Source organism: Manis javanica, chromosome 4, assembly GCF_040802235.1.
Source record: "Manis javanica isolate MJ-LG chromosome 4, MJ_LKY, whole genome shotgun sequence".
In the NCBI taxonomy this organism is placed as follows: domain Eukaryota; kingdom Metazoa; phylum Chordata; class Mammalia; order Pholidota; family Manidae; genus Manis; species Manis javanica.
This window is the reverse complement of record NC_133159.1, coordinates 35,066,192-35,079,241: the sequence shown is the minus strand read 5'-3', so window position 1 is coordinate 35,079,241 and position 13,050 is coordinate 35,066,192. Positions and strand designations below refer to the sequence as shown.

General features: G+C 39.8%; 1 long non-coding RNA gene and 1 other non-coding gene across 2 annotated transcripts; one reads left to right on the top strand and one right to left on the bottom strand.

The window, feature by feature from the left end:
* Positions 1 to 487: 487 nt before the first annotated feature.
* On the bottom strand, positions 488 to 8,717 carry LOC140848679 (uncharacterized). The gene is made up of 3 exons (XR_012129779.1): positions 8,528 to 8,717; positions 6,842 to 6,979; positions 488 to 5,026 (listed from the first exon to the last, which is right to left on the bottom strand). It is a non-coding gene; the product is annotated as an uncharacterized lncRNA (long non-coding RNA).
* Positions 8,718 to 10,598: 1,881 nt separating this feature from the next.
* Positions 10,599 to 10,714, top strand: LOC118973065 (U5 spliceosomal RNA). The gene has a single exon (XR_005062284.2). It is a non-coding gene; the product is annotated as a U5 spliceosomal RNA (small nuclear RNA).
* The last annotated feature ends 2,336 nt before the right edge of the window (positions 10,715 to 13,050 follow it).

Below are 13,050 nucleotides of genomic sequence, written 5' to 3'. Positions count from 1 at the left end.
CATCTGTGGGTCCAGGTAATTGCGAACTTCATTGCTGCTTCCCGAGACCAATGTGAAACCCTTGTGGTGCATAGGTTTTTGTAGGGGGGTTACCAGTTTTTCAACCTTGGGCAGATCCAATTAATTTTTCTTGACTCTGCATGGGTGATAAAACTCCAGCCCTCCTGACTTTTTTCTTATTCCAGTACCCTCCTGTTAGAGGAACTGGTTAGACCAGTGGACCTTAAACTCTACCTCTCCACCTCCTTCTTCATATCCTAGGACCTGAGCATTAGTTTTCCCCTGCCATGTCTGCTGACACCCTCAAAGTAATAAAAACTCAAAGGGGAACATTTATAGTAAAAGAAAAACAACGAACTGAGAAACTAATACTAGATGAAGCAGACTTAATCCACCTGATCCAGTTTAAGATAAGCATAATAAATATCCTCAAAAGATAAAGGGGGATATTGTTAACACAAGTTAAGAATAGACAAAAAGGAACAATTGGAAATACTGGGTATGAAATTTTTAATAGCTTAAATCCATACATGGATTGAATAGCAGAATACTTACAGCCAAAAGGAAACAATAAGATCAGGGTGAGGATTCATCTAAAAGGCATTAGGAAGGGATAAAGAAAACAAGAAAGACTGAAAACAAATGAGCCAGTTGTTTGTGACACACATACGATTGTTGGCTAATCCAGGTTATCCCCAGCCCCCTTCCTTATTCATCTCTGCATTAGAAAAAGCTAAATACTTGCTTTCCCAGATTCCCATGTAATTAGAACTAGTCATGTGACCATAGTTCTGGCCAGTGGGATATAAGCTGGAGTGTTTGGGGGCTTCTGGGCAGTATATTTTGTTATCTAATAGAAGGAAATGACATGGAGGATGCTTTTGCTTGTAATATTTCATCCCCCTTTTTCTGGCCTTGGACATGGATATTCTGTCTGGAGTTGTGACAGCTGCCTTGTGATCATGAGGTAGGATGACAGTCATCAGATAAAAAATCTGACACACTCAGGACAGCTAAGTCCAAAAGCAGGACAAGCTCACAAGGTTTCTTGACGGCTAAGTGTTTGAACCAAAGCCAGCAACCACCCACATCAAGATTCCTTGTTGTTGTGTAAACACAAAACAAAACAAAGCACAACAAAAACACACCTATTTAAGCCACCTTTATTCATATTTTCTTTAACCTGTAGCTGAAAACATTCCTAACTGATGTTTTATTCAAGAATTTGGGAAAGGGCTAGTTAAGATTCAGAGAAGGAAAAATGGCAGAAATCTGAAAAAGAGGTATAAGAAAGAATTTTAAAAGGCTAGTTGAGTCTTAACCTAGACAAACCTGGTGAGAGTGACAAAAAAGAAAAATATGCAAATAAACAAATACAGAATAAGAGAAATAAGTATAGTCACACAGAATAAAAATATTTATAGAAATCCATGAACAAGCAGTACAACACAAAGAAGACAAGTAGTGATTCTACAGCATCTTACTACACTGATGGACAGTGACTGTAATGGGGTATGTGGGAGGGACTTGATAATGGGGGGAGTCTAGTAACCATAATGTTGCTCATGTAATTGTACATTAATGATACCAAAAAAAATCCATGAACAACTTTATGTCAGTAAACTTAAAAACAAACAAAATGGATAAAGTTCTAGGAAAAAATGTAAAATGTTAAAACTGGCACAAGAGAAGAAAAAATAGTAAACTTAAACAGACCAATAACCAATAAAGAAATTGAAAAATAATATGTACATCCCGGGGCAAAATACCTCTAAAAACAGAAATCAGTCAAAGGGAGAAATAAAGTTTAAAACTTGTTTATTGCTTACAAACTGCAGTCCAAGGCCATCTCTCCTCGGCTCTGGAAGAAGCAAGCAAGCAACCCAGCCAGCTCCTCCCTTTAAACTCTCAGGTTCAGATATGCCCTTGGTTGCTCAGGTAATTACCCACTGACACAGAGATGAACTTCTTTCCACCCCTGAGGATATGCAAATACACTAAAGCCAGGCGAGATATTCTGGAAAAGTTAAATTTTACCCACAGATAATAAAAAGTTTTCCATCCCCAAAGCTCCAAGTTGAAATGGTTATAGATAACTTCCACTGAACTTTACAGGAGTAGTTAGCCCCTCTATCATATGTCAGTAGTTTCAGGCATTGGGAAAAAAATGAAATTGGATCTATGCTTGACACTACACACTGGAATAAGCCTCAAACAGAACTAGCATTCTAAATGTAAAAAAATGAAACCACATGAAGTAGTAGCAAGAAACGTGAGTGAATTTTTAAAAATAGTACGTATATGAAGGCCTTTTGAACAATGACTCAAAATCCAAATGAAAGACAAATAAATCTGACCCTATTAAAAAAACACTTTTGCTTGGCAAAAATTAAAAGCTGGGAGAAAATATTAGCAATTTATGTGGCAGATAAAGGACTAATCTCCTTAATACATGAAAGGCTTTTTAAAATTCAGGAAAACTTTTCCTTTCTGTGATGCATGGCTTAAAATGGCGCTTCAGCTTTCCAAGAAAAATTGAGGGGGTAGAGAAAGAGCAAAAACCCAAGATAAAAATGGACAGAAGACATAAACTGAGAATAAATGTTGAATCACTGTACTGTACATTTGAAACCAGTATAATTGTATATGTAACTCCAGGGGGAAAATCCCAGGGCAAAATACCTCTAAAACCGAAATCAGTCAAAGGGAGAAATAAAGTTAAGAAACCCTTTTATTTCTTACAAGGAGTCATTCCCATCTCTCTCCTGACCAGGCTGCAGTAGAAGAGAGCTCCACCCAACCTCTCCTCCTCCGGTTCAGATAAACCCTTGCACACCCTTGTAATTATCTATTGATATATAGATGACTATTTTTCTCCCCCCCTTGAAGCACCTATTGATATGCAGATGAACTAAAGCCAGGCAAGAGATTCTGGAAATATTGCAATTTTACCCATAGTATATCAACTGTCTTCAGTTAAAAAAAAGAAAGAAAGTAGACACACAAAATAGATAACACAAATGACCCTTAAACATAAGAAAAAATATTCAACTTCCCTTATAAAAAAGAGAAATATAAATTTAAGCTACACTGAGATACCACTTTTCACCATTTAGATGGGTAGAAATTTAACAACTTGACAACATCCTGTTAGCAAAGCTGTGGGAAAACAGCCACCCTCCTATATTGTCAGAGGGAGTACATACATTGTGTTAGACCGGTGGAATTTGGCAATATTTAATAAAACAACATGCATTTACCCAATAATTCACTTCGGGGAGTTTACCCTAAAGAAACATACCCACAAATATGAAAAATATATGCACAAGTTATCAGATGCAGTATTATCTGTAATAGCCAAATTCTATAAACAAGTTGCCACCTATAGGGACTGGCTGAATAAACTATAGTATATCCACAAAATGGCGTACAGCTCACCCTTGAACAACTTGGGGTTAGGGGTGTTGATCCCTGGTCAGTTGAAAATCCACATATAACTTTTGACTCCCCAAAAACTTTACTAATAGCATACTGTTGACCGGAAGCCTTACTGATGACATAGGCAATTAACACATTTAGTGTGTTATACATATTATATACTATATTCTGACAATAAAGTACGCTAGAGAAAAGAAAATATTTTTTTCAAATTGTTCCAAATCTCCAAAAAATTTTCTAATATATTTATTGAAAAATCTGCATATAAATGGACCTATGCTATTTAAACTTGTTCAAGGGTCAACCATGGTGTATAGCCAAAAAAATGAGAACAATCTCTATAAACTGATAGTACATGATTTCCAGGATATACTATTAACTGAAATTAGTAAAAGGTATATTATCTTTTGTGAAAATAAATAAAATGTGTGTGATTGTAATTCATTTTTTTTTTCAAAAAGAAACAAAGATTAAATCAGAAACTACTGAACACAGTGGGGGGTGGAGAAGATAAAGACAGGAGTGAGACTTCCCTGAATTTATGTATTTTATAGTTTTGACTCTGAATCTTGTAAGTCTTTTACATATTCAAAAGTAAACTCAAATTTATAAATGTATCATGATTAAAATAGGGTTTATCTCAGGAATGCAAAGATGATCAGCATATGAAAACTTAGCAGTTGTAATTTACCACATTGATAGACTAAAGGGGAAAAATACCATTATCTCAATAGAATCAGAAAAGCATTTGATTGAAAGCTCAGCCCCCATATTTGATTAAAACAGAAAATTGACAGTGAAAGGACACTTCCTTAACAGACTATAGGCTACATGCCAAAAACTTATAGTAAACATTATATGTAAATGTACATACTTAAGACAGAGATAAGGATTACTGTTATCCCCACTACTGTTCAACCTGGCACTGCCTCAGTGTTTAAGGTTTGAAAGGTGTTACAGGGACTGCTACTTGCTTACCTATAGTGTTTCTCCTGTTTCTTACTTCAACGTAGACAGCATAGCATGGCTACCAGCTAAGAGACTACATTTCCCAGACTCCCCTGATACTCTGTATGACCATGAGACTAAGATCAAGTAGAGGTGGAAGTGGAAATATAAGTAAATATAAAGGAAAGTATACTAAGCCTGTGTAAAGTACTTGAGACTTCTCTTTTAAAAGGATGGATCAGCTTTCTCCACTCTCCTTTTTCTTTCCTGCTGCTAGAGTGTGGAGATGATAATGTAGCACCAGCAACCATCTTCATGTGAGAACTGGGGAGTGGGGAGCCCTGATTTATAACATTTTTCCATTTCCATGGTGTAAATATACCTACCATGGCTGATTTCAAGCTATCAAGTTGAAATCACTGAAGACAGAGTTGAGAAGAGATGTATACATGACATAGCTGGCTTCAGCCATGTGTTAGGGGCCATGTGCAGTCACCAGAGCAGCCTGGGCCTCAGATCCCATGGAGCCTCCATAACTCTGAATTTACCTCCCCTAGCTTCTTTCGTGTGAGGGGAAGATAAACTTGCTTGTAGAAGATACTCTTTTGGGAATCTTTGTTATTCATGGTAGAATTGAATACTAACACAGAGAGGAAGAAAGAAAAGTCAGTATTTGCTGATGATGCGGTTTCTTATATAGAAAAGCCCAAGAGAATCAACAACAATATATAAATAATGAAAACTAAAAAATAATTCTGCAAGTTTGCTCTAGATGAAATCAACTTACAAATTGGTATTCCTCTCTAGCAGCAATAACCAGCTAGTTAATGTAATAGTAAAAGTAAGATACCATTTGCTAGCAACAAAAACTATAGAGTACCTAGGAACAAACCTTAAAATATGATCTGTATAGAGAAAAAAATTTTAAGTCTCTTAAGGACTTGAGATTAAGAGCAAATAGAATGAAATGCCTAAGGCTGGATAATAATATGGTAAAGATGTTATTTCTTTCTAGGTATATACAACAAGTTAAAGCAATTTTCATTACATTTTCAGCAAAATTTTTTAAGGAACTTTATAAAGTTATTTTAATATTTATGTGGAGAAATAAGATCCATGAATCTCTGAGTAAACTGAGGAAAAAGAACAACTATAAAGGACATCTTTATGAGAATAGTAAAGCCATGTTACAGGACAGAAAGGAGTTGGACCATATATTCAAAGTGCTGAAAGAAAAAAACAAAAGAAAACTTCCAACCAAGAATACTCTACCTGGTAAGGTTATCACTCAGAATTGAAGGAGGAATAAAGAGTTTTTCACACAAACAAAAGCTAAAGGAGTTCATCACTAACTAAACTGGCCTAAGATGAATATTAAAGGGACTTCTTTAAGCTGGAAAGAAAGAGCGCTGATTAGTAACAAGAACCCACGTGAAAGAATAAATCTCATGAAACAAATAAATACCTAGTAAAGGTAGTGGATTAAGGTTAAAAGACAAAAGTAGTAAAAATAGCTATGATTACAATAATTAGTTAAGGAATCCACAAGATAAAAAAATGTAAAATGTGACATCAAAAACATTAAACAGAATTATAATGCTGAGTTTTATAGAGATCAGTCTTGTTATCAACTTAACATAGATGATTACTATATGTCATATGTAAACCTTTTTTTTAACAAAAGAACAAATCATTTATTTATTTACTTTTCAGTAAGTTTAAATCCTTGAGGGCACGCATGACATGGATTCTGTGTCCGATGCCCTTGGAAGGAAGGTTGCTTTGAAATTTGGCACAAACCACAGTGCTGTTTCCACCACCCCTGTTATTCTCTCACCAGATGACTGGTTTGTTTGGTTTTCCACGAGAAGTCACTGTGTTGTTCTTTCCTTCATACATAGAAGCACATTTCCTGCCTAGAGAGAACAGTTTCATCTAGAGAATAAACACCTTCATTTTTCAGAACAGCCGTGTGCCTCCCTCTGGTCCACAGACGCCCGTATAGGCAGCAACAATGGACTTTACCACAGCCTTCCAGAGGAATGTTGTTGAAGCCCTGGTCCCAGCAAGGCCCCCACAGGCTCCACAATGGAGAAAAGAGAGCTAATAAGGTTTCATTTACTTTTCGAACATGTCTAAAGCACATTTGAAGAAATGTTCCTATCTATTAAATTGGAGTATTGTGTGTTTTTGTCCCCTATACTTTTCTGTGGGGTTAGAAGTAGTTGGAAATAGTTCATGAAGTTTTTAAATAATAATGAATGAGAAGTGAGAAAGTAGGACAAAGAGAAAACTAAGAACTCTTTTACTTTGGAAGTTATTTCACCTTATTAAAAATACATATTAAAGTCTCTGATGTCTGAATCAATTTCAAGATATGTGATGCATTATTCAGACAATTACATAAATCATTTAAAAAAATCTCGTGTGAAGATTCATTCAAAATTGTACCTACCAGTCGACGTAAATGCACCCACAGGAAAGCTTTTTAAGGTGAAATTCAGCGGAAACTAGAATGAAAATCTCCATTTGTTCTCTTGTGGCTGCAGGAAAGTTTGTTTTGAATAATGAGGTTTCTATATGAATTGTTTTTCTGAAACATAAGGACATAAGGACAAAAGCGTTGTTTTTACTTTGGTTGTGGTCGGTCGCTGTATTTCAAAAGGAGAATGAAGTTGGAGGGTGATGTAGGTCTGGCTCCCTCCTCCCCTCCCCCTTTCTGTTTCAGCTGGGAGATTAGTGGAGCCTGCTTGTTGTGCAGGGATGTGCAGGGATGGGCCGGGAAGCAGCAGCCAGCCGGCGCTGCTGCGAGACGAGCAGGAGCCGCGCCGGCTTTGCGGGGTTGGGCACCCCGCCCTGGCAGAGTGGGCGCCGGCCTTGGGTGGGAGGAGGGCAGACGCTGGGGTTCTCCCGGCTGGGGTCTGGGAGGATAAGGATATGGCTTCTGCTCTCTCAGAAGTCTCTAGGAGGTTGCCCTGAGAGGAGAGGCGGAAGGAGATGTGGGATGTTTTTGCTGGGATAGGAAGGTATGAAATGGGTGCCTCGGGAGCGGATCAGAGCCAACAAAGGCCATGTCAAGCAGGAGAGGGCCTTCGTGGGAGGTTTGGCTCAGGTGTTTGATTTGTGCAGTTCGGGTCCTAGAGCGCAGATGCTGAAGGTAGAGGCAGATGGAGGGCAGGAGGACGGAGGAGGAACTGCGGGGAAGGAGGAACTGACAAGGAGGACATGCAGCGTTAATGAGCACCCCTGTGGTGGTGATTTCCTGTCCCGCCTCCTGTCACCACGTAGTCGGAATCTGGATCCTCCATTTACCTAAAGTGGACCCATTCTTTCCATTCTCCCATCTATTTAATGTTTAATCCCTCTCTCCTGGATCTTCACTCTCTCTGTACTAGCTTCTTCCCACCAGTGTTTAAACTGGTTGAACACTCTCCACATATTAGGAAGAGGTGGGGGCTGCCTTTCATCTCACACCCCTTCCAGGGTCTTCAAATTTCCAGGGTCACGCTTCTCAAGAGTTGCCTATACTCTGCATGTTCTACCTTCCACCCTCTTACCACCGTCTCTCTGCAGTCAACTCCCATCCCTCCTCGCCCCTTCCCGCCTCCAGGGAAACTGCCCAGACCAAGGTCACCAGTAACTGGCCTGGTGTTGAATCCAAAGGACTGCAGTCCTCACGTCTCACGCTCCCTAATTTGACAGAACTGACTACTCCTTTCTTGAAACTTCCATTCAGCCCTTGGTTTCTGTGTTGTTTTCCACCATCAGACCTAATTTAACATGCTCTTTATGCTGCGTAGTTATCCTTTAGGGCACTGTTCTCTAAGGGCCTCTCCTAGTCGTTTGTTCTCTGAAAGGAGCAGAAGGAATGCGAGGTCAACAGTCCAGGCAGGTTTATTGCTACACCTGAGACATACCCCCTCTGTTCAGGCAAAGAGGCTTTTTATGGCCAGGTGTTTTGGTGCACTTTTTGAGGGGAGGGATCAGGGAAAAGGTGGGCTTGTGGCTTGCTGACATGTCCCCTGGAGAATACTTGTAGCCTAGATAAGATGAAACCTAGGCCTGAGATGACAGGTGGGCTTATTTAAAAAGGCGGTACTCCTGCCCGGATTCTATCACTGTCCTAACTTTACAATCTTACCTTGGGCAATCCAGGTAGTCTCTGGTCCAAGCCACCATTTAATTCTCTCTGGCTTTACTGCCGCGTGTCCTAAATTGCCTCTCAAACTTCCTGCTGCTCGCCAGTCTCCATACTTTAGCCCGAGTGGGTAACCAGTGGTTCTCATCTTAACCTGCATCAGAATCAGCAGGAGGATTGTTAAAACTCAGGAACCTGGGAGCACCCCAAGTCTGAGTCAGTAGTCTGGCATGTATTAAGTATATTTTCTAGGGAACCATAACAAAGTACCACGAACTGGTGGCTTAAATAACAGAAACTTATGGTCTCTGGATGAACTAGAGGCTTCATCCTAATATCTAGAAACTCTATTTCCAAATGAAATCCCATTCTGAGGTACTGGGGGTTGGGACTTGAACATACGAATTTTGTTGCAGTGTCACAGTTCAGCTCATCACACACACCAGACGATGCTGATGTAGCTTCAAAACTAATCTGATCATAATGTTAGGGTGGCGTTGTGTATTTTCCTTGGTGCTTGTCCTCCCTGCAACAAAGAATTGAAGGGCAGAGATACAGTAGTGAAGCAGAGTAACAGTTTTACTTAAAGTTACTTAAAGAGAGAAAAAGTGCGGACAACCTCAGGGAGGAGAGGTGCCCTGAAAGATTTAAGCTTTACTTAAAGAGAGCAAGTGGACACTTGTAGAAAGGGGAGTGTGAGCTACATCATAGAAGAGGCACACCGAAAGATTGAGATAAAGTTTAAGGCTACACACTTAGAAAGTGCAGGGGACTTCAGAGAGAGGAGTGCACTGAAACGTTTAAGGTCTGGGGTTTTATAGGCAGTTGAAGATTTTCAGGAATGCGACACAGGACCGAGTGCGGACCGGCCAAATTGTCACAGAATGTTCATCTTTGTGAAGACATTGAGTTTCTTTCTTAACACAAGAAATATACTGCTTTGATTCCTTTTCAGGATATCAGCTTCTGTCTGGAAGCATATCAATCAAGACTGTCTGCCCTGCCTCCAAGGTGGGCTGAGCCACTGTCCATTTGATTAAAATGCAGTCTTAGCTTTAAGATAGAATTCTTCTTGAATAAGCTGGGCCTTTTAGCAGGTGCTAAAGTAAATCTTAACAGTGGTATGTTCTAATTGACCCAGTGAAAACATAGGTTATGCTGAAATACTTCTTTATCTGGGGAGTATTCCAACTTCTAGGCCAAGTTGCTCCTGGCCTTCTGAGTTTTCTATTAACTGGTTAACTCTTTGAGTCCCTTCTAGTGGGTTTTACTGGCCCTATTCTCTTTCCATCCTGCTCATATCTATTTTCCTGCCTGACAATAATAGTCTCCTTTTAAAGTTTTTTAATGACTCCCCATTGCCTTCAAGGTAAATCAAAGCTCAACATGGCACTGAAGGTCCATCAAAATCTGGTCCCTGCCCCTTAGCCACTTGCCCTTTCACACCGCTTATGGTGCTTCTCTGCCCTCACCACCACCTCTAAGGATGTTTTCAGGCTCAGCCCATGTGTCACTGAACATTTTAGGAGAGCTCATCACGCAGACCTATCTATCTCCTAGGGCCTACCTAGCACAGGCTTGACAGAATAACTGTTCAATAAATTTTGGTTGAGTGAAATGCAGACCATTATTTTCAATCCTTTCCCCCCCCAAATTTTTTTTTAATTCAAAAGAAAATTTAACTTGGAGTGCCAATTACAAAACAAAATCAGACTTTCTGGTTGGACCGCCCGACTATATTCCTGCCAATCTGGTTTATGCTCTGTCCCCTGCTGGTGGCCCGCGGTTCAGCGGGAATAGAATTGTAATAGAATAGGTAATTGTTAGAGGAAACCGGAGGTTGGTGCCTCAGCCTCATTTACATACCCACAATGCATTGCATCCAAGATGTTCTTATTTTAAAACAACTAGATCTTCTTTTTCTCTCAGCCTTTTTTTTTCTTTAAAAATGATACTACTTTTACACAATTGTCTGTGATAAGGCCAGAAGTGACTAGCTCTTTTGCGCACATAACTACCATTGTTGACCTAGGAGTTACAGTTACTCGAGAACTGTGTGAGGCTCAACATTGGTATACTCTGGTTTCTCTTCAAATCGTATAAATCTTTCGCCTTTTACTAAAGATTTCCGTGGAGAGAAGCAACTCTGAGTTTTGGTTTAATTTTTTGAGGTCTTGCACTTGCAGGACTGGTATCCGCGTGTCTGAAAAAAAGCCTGTAATGTGTAGGTAGCCGCAAAGGTAACAGCTCGGAGTAAGTTTTGCTGTAGAGGTGTTTTAGTTGCAGCTCTGGGGCCTTGTGCGTGAGTGGCGTTGTTCCAGGATAAACTCCTGTTTCTCCAGTCTTCTCACACGTTCTCGCCGTAGCGGGAACTACCTGGGTTCCAAGTGCATTTCAGGTGAACAGTCCCTTTCCCACCCCCAGCGAATGGCACAGATGCCGCTTTGTCCAGTGGGCAAACGGCTGAAGACTGGATAGGTGCGTGAGTCGGCTCTCGTCTCTTGAGTCGATCTCGACTCCTTGGCTGGAGAAAAGTCGCTCTCGGGGGGCGAGCCCTACCTCCTAGGGGGCCTTTAGGTAAATACTCCGGTCCTGGGTGTGGCGTGGATGGTGCTGTCAGTTCTCGCGGAGTTGCGTGGAGTTCTTGCTGGAGAGGCGGTGCTGTTCCCCGAAGGAGGAAGGAGGGATGAGCGCGCTCATCCGGGAGGACAGGGCCACCGCCCGGAGGGCCCCAACCCCAGCCTTACCCAACTAGTTGACCACACAGATACAAGGAATTCAAGAGCACTCACAAAGATGGCGGATACACTTCATCTCTAAGACTTCGAATTTATGTTGCACGTTGGAACCCACCAAGCATTAACTTGAACTGCTTCCTGTGCTTGGCACGGGGCCTACAGAGCAGTCCCCTAGATGTTAGCTGCCTGTGGACTATCCGGTTAATCTGTTTTCGTTGAATAAAACTTTTAATGTTCAAGTTTGGGCATATCTGTTAACACAGATTTTTCAAGGCAGCACCTGAGCACCTCAGGCAAGGCCTATCTCTCTGGGGGCTCTGGCTCTAAATGTTGCACTTGTTTGCTTTAAAAAAAAAAAAACTTAAAAAAATTGAAGTATAATTGGTTACTTTTTGTATGACACACATTTGCGTATTGTTTTTTTCCTAATAAGCTAAGTTAGCCTTAAAACTAGAACTGGATCATTTGTTAAAAATAAGAAATTCTCAGGTATATCTGTGTTTCATATTTTTATGTAGATCAAAATGGCAAGTAGTTGTTATAAAATTTGAACTTTAAAAATAAGTGAGTTGACAGTCAAAAGCAATATACAATTTTTAACTGGATCCTACACAGAAAACAAAAATAAAACATAAAGAAGAAAACAAAACATACATTTTGGGGACATATGTGGACATTTCAATATGTACTCTATTTTAGATTATATTATTGAATTGATAATTGTATTAGTTTTCTTGCTGCTGCTGTAACAAAAAACCATAAACTTGGTGACTTAAAATGACACAAGTTTATTCTCTGGAGGTCAGAAGTCTAAAATGAAGGTGTTGGCAGGGTGGCATTTTTTCTAGAGACTTGAGGGGGGAATGTTCCCTTATCTTTCACATCTAGAAGCTGCATTTCTTGTCTCATGACCCGTTCCTTGCCTCATTCCAACTCTTGCTTCTGTCTTGTCTTATCCTAGTACTAACTCTCCATCTGCTACCTCCCTTTGGTAAGTACCCTCATGATTACCTTGGGCCCACCCCAGTAATCCCGATGATTTCCCCATCTCAAGACTTCTAATCACATCTGTAAAATCCTTGTTACCATGTAAGGTAACATATTCACAGGTTCCAGGGATTAGGATGTGGACACATCTGGAGGCTATTATAATAATGATATTGTAATTTTGTAGGAGAATGTCCTTATTCTTAGGAGAAACATAATGTGAAGTATTTAGTGGTGAAATATCATGGTATCTGAAACTTCTAAATAGCTCAGTAACCAAGGAGAGAGAAGTGTGTCAAACAGTGCTAGGCATATAGGTATTTATTACATTTTTCTTTCAGCTTTGTTGTGACTTTGAACTTTTGAAAGTGAAAAGTTGGAAGAAAGTAAACTATTAATAAATTCCATGTCATGTATATGTGTTTTAGGTGTTTGTATGGTACTTAAGTTTTCGTTTTTTAAAAGTTTTATTATTTTATTAAACTATAATCACCTTATACCAGTGGTTTCCATATTTTTTGATTTTTCAATTATTAAAATTAGTCCATTTCAAGACTAAAAAGAGTAAGAATGATGGGCCTGAAAGAGAGGAAACTTCTCCAAAGTTGGAAATCCATTCAACTTTATAGAAACCATAACTGTTCTGTTAACTTTACTTTCCTTCCTGGGCCCAAATAGAGAAAATTTAAGGCTCAAAATAGTTTGAGGGAAGGCTGGGCGGCTTCAGCCCATCGGGACCATGGTGCCCTCCTGTGGCAATCTGGAGAATTACCGCCATCTGACTTAGATTTCGTCGGACTT